This window comes from Bison bison, unplaced genomic scaffold (assembly GCF_000754665.1).
Source record: "Bison bison bison isolate TAMUID 2011002044 unplaced genomic scaffold, Bison_UMD1.0 scf7180017864465, whole genome shotgun sequence".
Taxonomy (NCBI): Eukaryota; Metazoa; Chordata; class Mammalia; order Artiodactyla; family Bovidae; genus Bison; species Bison bison.
Window position 1 is genome coordinate 6,270,081 of NW_011495026.1, and position 7,766 is coordinate 6,277,846.

Here is a 7,766-nt window from a genome sequence, read left to right on the forward strand (position 1 = left end):
CTGGATGTTCAGTTTTAAGCCAACTTTTTCACTCTCCTCTTTCACCTTCATCAAGAGGCTCTTTAGTTCCTCTTCACTTTCTGCCATAAGAGTGGTGTCATCTGTATATCTGAGGTTATTGATATTTCTCCTGGCAATCTTGATTCCAGCTTGTGCTTCTTCCAGTCCAGCGTTTCTCAGGATGTACTCTACATATAAGTTAAATAAGCAGGGTGACAATATACAGCCTTGATGTACTCCTTTTCCTATTTGGAACTCCAGTCTGTTGTTCCATGTCCAGTTCTAACTGTTGCTTCCTGACCTGCATACAAATTTCTCAAGAGGCAGATCAGGTGGTCTGGCATTCCCATCTCTTTCAGAATTTTCCACAGTTTATTGTGATCCACACAGTCAAAGGCTTTGGCATAGTCAATAAAGCAGAAATAGATGTTTTTCTGGAACTCTCTTGCTTTTTCGATGATCCAGCGGATGTTGGCAATTTGGTCTCTGGTTCCTCTGCCTTTCCTAAAACTGGCTTGAACAACTGGAAGTTCACGGTTCACATATTGCTGAAGCCTGGCTTGGAGAATTTTGAGCATTACTTTTCTAGCGTGTGAGATGAGTGCAATTGTGCAGTAGTTTGAGCATTCTTTGGCATTGCCTTTCTTTGGGATTGGAATAAAAACTGACCTTTTCCAATCCTGTGACCACTGCTGAGTTTTCCAAATTTGCTGGAATATTGAATCCAGCACTGTCACAGCAACATCTTTCAGGATTTGAAATAGCTCAACTGGAATTTCATCACCTCCACTAGCTTTGTTAAGAGCGATGGTTTCTAAGGCCCATTTGACTTCACATTCCAGGATGTCTGGCTCTAGGTCAGTGATCACACCATTGTGATTATCTAGGTCATGAAGCTCTTTTTTCTACAGTTCTTCTGTGTATTCTTGCCACCTCTTCCTAATATCTTCTGCTTCTGTTAGGTCCATACCATTTCTGTCCTGTATTGAGCCCATCTTTGCATGAAATGTTCCCTTGGTATCTCTAATTTTCTTGAAGAGATCTCTAGTCTTTCCCAATCCGATGTTCTCTATTTCTTTTCATTGATCGCTGAGGAAGGCTTTCATATCTCTTCTTGCTATTCTTTGGAACTCTGCATTCAGATGTTTATATCCTTCCTTTTCTCCTTTGCTTTTCACTTCTCTTCTTTTCACAGCTATTTATTTGTAAGGCCTCCCCAGACAGCCATTTTGCTTTTTTGCATTTCTTTTCCATGGGGATGGTCTTGATCCTGTCTCCTGTACAGTGTCACAAACCTCATTCCATAGTTCATCAGGCACTCTATCTATCAGATCTAGGGCCTTAAATCTATTTCTCACTTCCACTGTATAATCATAAGGGATTTGACTTAGGTCATACCTGAATGGTCTAGTGGTTTTCCCTACTTTCTTCAATTTAAGTCTGAATTTGGCAATAAGGAGTTCACGGTCTGAGCCACAGTCAGCTCCTGGTCTTGTTTTTGCTGACTGTATAGAGCTTCTCCATCTTTGGCTGCAAAGAATGTAATCAATCTGATTTCGGTGTTGACCATCTGGTGATGTCCGTGTGTAGAGTCTTCTCTTGTGTTGTTGGAAGAGGGTGTTTGTTATGACCAGTGCATTTTCTTGGCAAAACTCTATGTGTCTTTGCCCTGCTTCATTCCGTATTCCAAGGCCAAATTTGCCTGTTACTCCAGGTGTTTCTTGACTTCCTACTTTTGCATTCCAGTCTCCTATAATGAAAAGGACATCTTCTTTGGGTGTTAGTTCTAAAAGGTCTTGTAGGTCTTCATAGAACCGTTCAACTTCAGCTTCTTCAGTGTTACTGGTTGGGGCATAGACTTGGATTACTGTGATATTTTGTGAATCTTAAGATTGTCTAAAAACAACTAGCACATATTGGATGGTGATTGCAGCTGTGAAATTAAAAGATGCTTACTGCTTAGAAGGAAAGTTATGACCAACCTAGATAGCATATTCAAAAGCAGAGACATTACTTTGCCAACAAAGGTTCGTCTAGTCAAGGCTATGGTTTTTCCAGTAGTCATGTATGGATGTGAGAGTTGGATTGTGAAGAAAGGTGAGTGCCTAAGAATTGATGCTTTTCAATTGTGGTGTTGGAGAAGATTCTTGAGAGTCCCTTGGACTGCAAGGAGATCCAACCAGATTCTGAAGGAGATCAGCCCTGGGATTTCTTGGGAAGGAATGATGCTAAAGCTGAAACTCCAGTACTTTGGCCACCTCAGGCGAAGAGTTGACTCATTGGAAAAGACTCTGATGTTGGGAGGGATTGGGGGCAGGAGGAGAAGGGGATGAAAGAGGATGAGATGGCTGGATGGCATCACTGACTCGATGGACGTGAGTTTGAGTGAACTCCGGGAGATGATGATGGACAGGAAGGCCTGGCGTGCTCGGGTCGCAAAGAGTCAGACACGACTGAACAACTGCACTAAACTGAACTAAAAAGCATCAATAACTTTTCCAACTTGTGGGCTTCTATAGAACCAAAGGATGCTTCTAAATATCCTATATGAGCATTTTAACCAACCCCACCCTCCAAACTGACTCCTAATGTCGAAAGTACCAAGCTTATGAAACTCTGCTTTAGACCATATGTTATTTTTAGATATAAATGAAATAGCATCTCTCCATATCTCTCTCTCTCCTTTTCACTTAAAGAAAAATTTTAATGTGTTATTTTTTATGTCCTAAGATGCATTATGTGCTCAGTTCTAGAGAGGTTGCTTTGTGAGTATGAAATAATATATCTAAATTTAAAAAAATACAGCCAATTTTTGTATGGTTTTCTGAGTACAATGGCTTCAGATTGAAACAAAAGTAACATAAATATTTCCTTTGGAGCATTAGCAAATAAACATAGCAGCTGTATTTTTGGCTTTTATTTAAATATTTACATTGACTTGTAGACTCTGTCATCAGCAATTTCAGAGTCTTTGGCATGCTTGTAGCATCTGTATTTATAAACAGTAATTCAATTAATATTTCCAAGTGCCATAATCAATAAAGAAAAATGGTCTGTGAATATGTAAAGAATATTTGAATATAAAAGGGGTTCCAATGGTTTCTAAGCAAATGACATTCCTCTAGAAACTAAATTCTTATCAAAAACTTCACCTGTACTTTACCAATTATTTCCTTATGTCATATTAAACCAATAGTTAGAATAGCTGACATAGAATGTATAAAACATCAATACATAAATAATCTCCGTGATATTTTCTTTGTGATGTAAAAATAAAACAATCTCTTGAGTTTTGTCTTGAAAATAGTTTTGTGTTTAGATAATAGTATGTATTTTATTTTTAAATGTTAGCATTTGACTTACCCACACACACTTTAGCCATACTGTATTTGTTAATTTATTAAACATTTAAAATTTTATTTCCTTTTATTCTATTTCCTTGAAAAGATCACTTCAAGAATAAATGCCAGATTTAGCAAATAAAAATACAGGATGCCCAGTTAAATTTGTACTTCAGAAAAACCAAAAAATCTTTTAATATAAATATGTCACATTTACACTTCATGGGGCATTCTTATAATAAAAATATTTTTCAATTATCTGAAATTCAAATTTAACTGGGCATATTTTATTGTTTTTTGGAACTCTATTTGAATTGTTCTATAATATGTCTCCTTGTGTCCCTTCTTTATTGTGAAGTTTCCATTTTCTTTTTCCATTCTGTAACTTATGTAACTGTAACTTTTCTCCAAAGTGTTCTCTTATAATTCCTTGAAAGTTATAATTTCACTGATATATTTTAAATATTTAGTATACAAAAAACAAACACTTAACAGTTAAACTATACTCAATAAAATCTTCATGTAAATTATATAACATTATTTATTTAGATACATTTTTATAATATTGGCTATTGACTAGGGAGTTATTTGTTATATTTATATAAGTTACCCCACGTCCGAGGCCAGGGGCGGTGGCCAGGAGGACCAACCCCAAGTCCAAGGAGCCGTGGCTGCACGGGGGCAGGAGGGCCTAGAGGAGCTATCCCACATTGAAGGTAAGGAAGGGCGGTGGTGAGGAGATACCTCTCATCCAAGGTAAGGAGCAGCGGCTGCGCTTTGCTGCAGCAGCCATGAAGAAATACCCCACGCCCAAGGTAAGAGAAACCCAAGTAAGACCATAGGTGTTGCAAGAGGGCATCAGAGGGCAAACACACTGAAACCATATGCACAGAAAACTAGTCAATCTAATCACACTAGGACCACAGCCTTGTCTAACTCAATGAAACTAAGCCTTACCGGTGGGGCAACCCAAGATGGGCGGGTCATGGGGGAGAGATCTGACGGTACGTGGTCCACTGGAGAAGGGAATGGCAAACCACTTCAGTATTCTTGCCTTGAGAGCCCCATGAACAGTATGAAAAGGCAAAATGATAGGATACTGAAAGAGAAACTCCCCAGGTCAGTAGGTGCCCAATATGCTACTGGAGATCAGTGGAGAAATAACTCCAGAAAAATGAAGGGATGGAGCCAAAGCAAAAAGAATACCCAGCTGTGGATGTGACTGGGGATGGAGGCAAGGTCCAATGCTGTAAAGAGCAATATTGCATAGAAACCTGGAATGTCAGGTCCATGAATCAAGGCAAATTGAAAGTGGTCAAACTAGAGATGCCAAGAATGAATGTCGACATTCTAGGGATCAGCGAACTGAAATGGACTGGAAAGGGGGAATTTAACTCAGATGACCATTATATCTACTACTGAGGGCAGGAATCCCTCAGAAGAAATGGAGTAGCCATCATGGTCAACAAAAGAGTTCGAAATGCAGTACTTGGATGCAATATCAAAAATGACAGAATGATCTCTGTTTGTTTCCAAGGAAAGCCATTCAATATCACAGTGATCCAAGTCTATGCCCCAACCTGTAACGCTAAAGAAGCTGAAGTTGAACGGTTCTATGAGGACCTACAAGACCTTTTAGAACTAACACACAAAAAAGATGTCCTTTTCATTATGCTATGCTATGCTAAGTCACTTCAGTCGTGTCCGACTCTGTGCGACCCCATAGACAGTAGGCTACCAGGCTCCCCCGTCCCTGGGATTCTCCAGGAAAGAACACTGGAGTGGATTGCCATTTCCTTCTCCAATGCATGAAAGTGAAAAGTGAAAGTGAAGTCACCTAGTCGTGTCTGACTCTTAGCGATCCCATGGACTGCAGCCTACCAGGCTCCTCCGTCCATGGGATTTTCCAGGCAAGAGTACTGGAGTGGGGTGCCATTGCCTTCTCTGCCTTTTCATTATAGGGGACTGGAATGCAAAAGTAAGAAGTCAAGAAACACCTGGAGTAACAGGCAAATTTGGCCTTGGAATACGGAATGAAGCAGGGCAAAGACTAATAGAGTTTTGCCAAGAAAATGCACTGGTCATAACAAACACCCTCTTCCAACAACACAAGAGAAGACTCTACACATGGACATCACCAGATGGTCAACACCGAAATCAGATTGATTATATTCTTTGCAGCCAAAGATTGAGAAGCTCTATACAGTCAGCAAAAACAAGACCAGGAGCTGACTGTGGCTCAGACCGTGAACTCTTTATTGCCAAACTCAGACCTAAATTGAAGAAAGTAGGGAAAACCACTGGACCATTCAGGTATGACCTAAATCAAATCCCTTATGATTATACAGTGGAAGTGAGAAATAGATTTAAGGGCCTAGATCTGATAGATAGAGTGCCTGATGAATTATGGAATGAGGTTTGTGACCTTGTACAGGAGACAGGATCAAGACCATCCCCATGGAAAAGAAATGCAAAAAAGCAAAATGGCTGTCTGGGGAGGCCTTACAAATAAATAGCTGTGAAAAGAAGAGAAGTGAAAAGCAAAGGAGAAAAGGAAGGATATAAACATCTGAATGCAGAGTTCCAAAGAACAGAAAGAAAAGATAAGAAAACCTTCCTCAGCGATCAATGCAAAGAAATAGAGGAAAAAAACAGAATGGGAAAGACTAGAGATGTCTTCAAGAAAATCAGAGATACCAAAGAAATATTTCACGCAAGATCAGATCAGATCAGTCGCTCAGTCGTGTCCAACTCTTTGCAACCCCATGAATCGCAGCACGCCAGGCCTCCCTGTCCATCACCAACTCCTGGAGTTCACCCAGACTCAAGCCCATCAAGTCAGTGATGCCATCCAGCCATTTCATCCTCTGTCGTCCACTTCTCCTCCTGCCCCCAATCCCTCCCAGCATCAGAGGCTTTTCCAATGAGTCAACTCTCCGCATGAAGTGGACAAAGTACTGGAAAGATAGGCTTGATAAAGGACAGAAATGGTATGGACCTAACAGAAGCAGAAGATATTAAGAACAGGTGGCAAGAATACACAGAAGAACTGTACAAAAAAGATCTTCATGACCCAGATCATCATGATGGTGTGATCACTGACCTAGAGCCAGACATCCTGGAATGTGAAGTCAAATGGGCCTTAGAAAGCATCACTACGAACAAAGCTAGTGGAGATGATGGAATTCCAGTGGACCTATTTCAAATCCTGAAAGATGATGCTGTCAAAGTGCTGCACTCAATATGCCAGCAAATTTGGAAGACTCGGCAGTGGCCACAGGACTGGAAAAGGTCAGTTTTCATTCCAATCCCAAAAAAGGCAATGCCAAAGAATATTCAAACTACCACACAATTGCACTCATCTCAGACGCTAGTAAAGTAATACTCAAAATTCTCCAAGGCAGGCTTCAGCAATATGTGAACCATGAACTTCCAGTTGTTCAAGCCAGTTTTAGGAAAGGCAGAGGAACCAGAGACCAAATTGCCAACATCTGCTGGATCATCGAAAAAGCAAGAGAGTTCCCGACAAACATCTATTTCTGTTTTATTGACTCTGCCAAAGCCTTTGACTGTGTGGATCACAATAAACTGTGGAAAATTCTGAAAGAGATGGGAATACCAGACCACCTGATCTGCCTCTTGAGAAATTTGTATGCAGGTCAGGAAGCAACAGTTAGAACTGGACATGGAACAGCAGACTGGTTCCAAATAGGAAAAGGAGTACGTCAAGGCTGTATATTGTCACCCTGTTTATTTAACTTATATGCAGAGTACATCATGAGAAACGCTGGACTGGAAGAAACACAAGCTGGAATCAAGATTGCCGGGAGAAATATCAATAACCTCAGATATACAGATGACACCACCCTTATGGCAGAAAGTGAAGAGTAACTCAAAAGCCTCTTGATGAAAGTGAAAGTGGAGAGTGAAAAAGTTGGCTTAAAGCTCAACATTTAGAAAACGAAGATCATGGCATCTGGTCCCATCACTTCATGGGAAATAGATGGGGAAACAGTGGAAACAGTGTCAGACTATTTTTGGGGGCTCCAAAATCACTGCAGATGGTGACTGCAGCCATGAAATTAAAAGACACTTACTCCTTGGAAGGAAAGTTATGACCAATTTAGATAGCATATTCAAAAGCAGAGACATTACTTTGCCAACAAATGTTCATCTAGTCAAGGCTATGGTTTTTCCTGTGGTCATGTATGGATGTGAGAGTTGGACTGTGAAGAAGGCTGAGCACTGAAGAATTGATGCTTTTGAACTGTGATGTTGGAGAAGACTCTTTAGAGTCCCTTGGACTGCAAGGAGATCCAACCAGTCCATTCTGAAGGAGATCAGCCCTGGGATTTCTTTGGAAGGAATGATGCTAAAGCTGAAACTCCAGTACTTTGGCCACCTCATGCGAAGAGTTGACTCCTG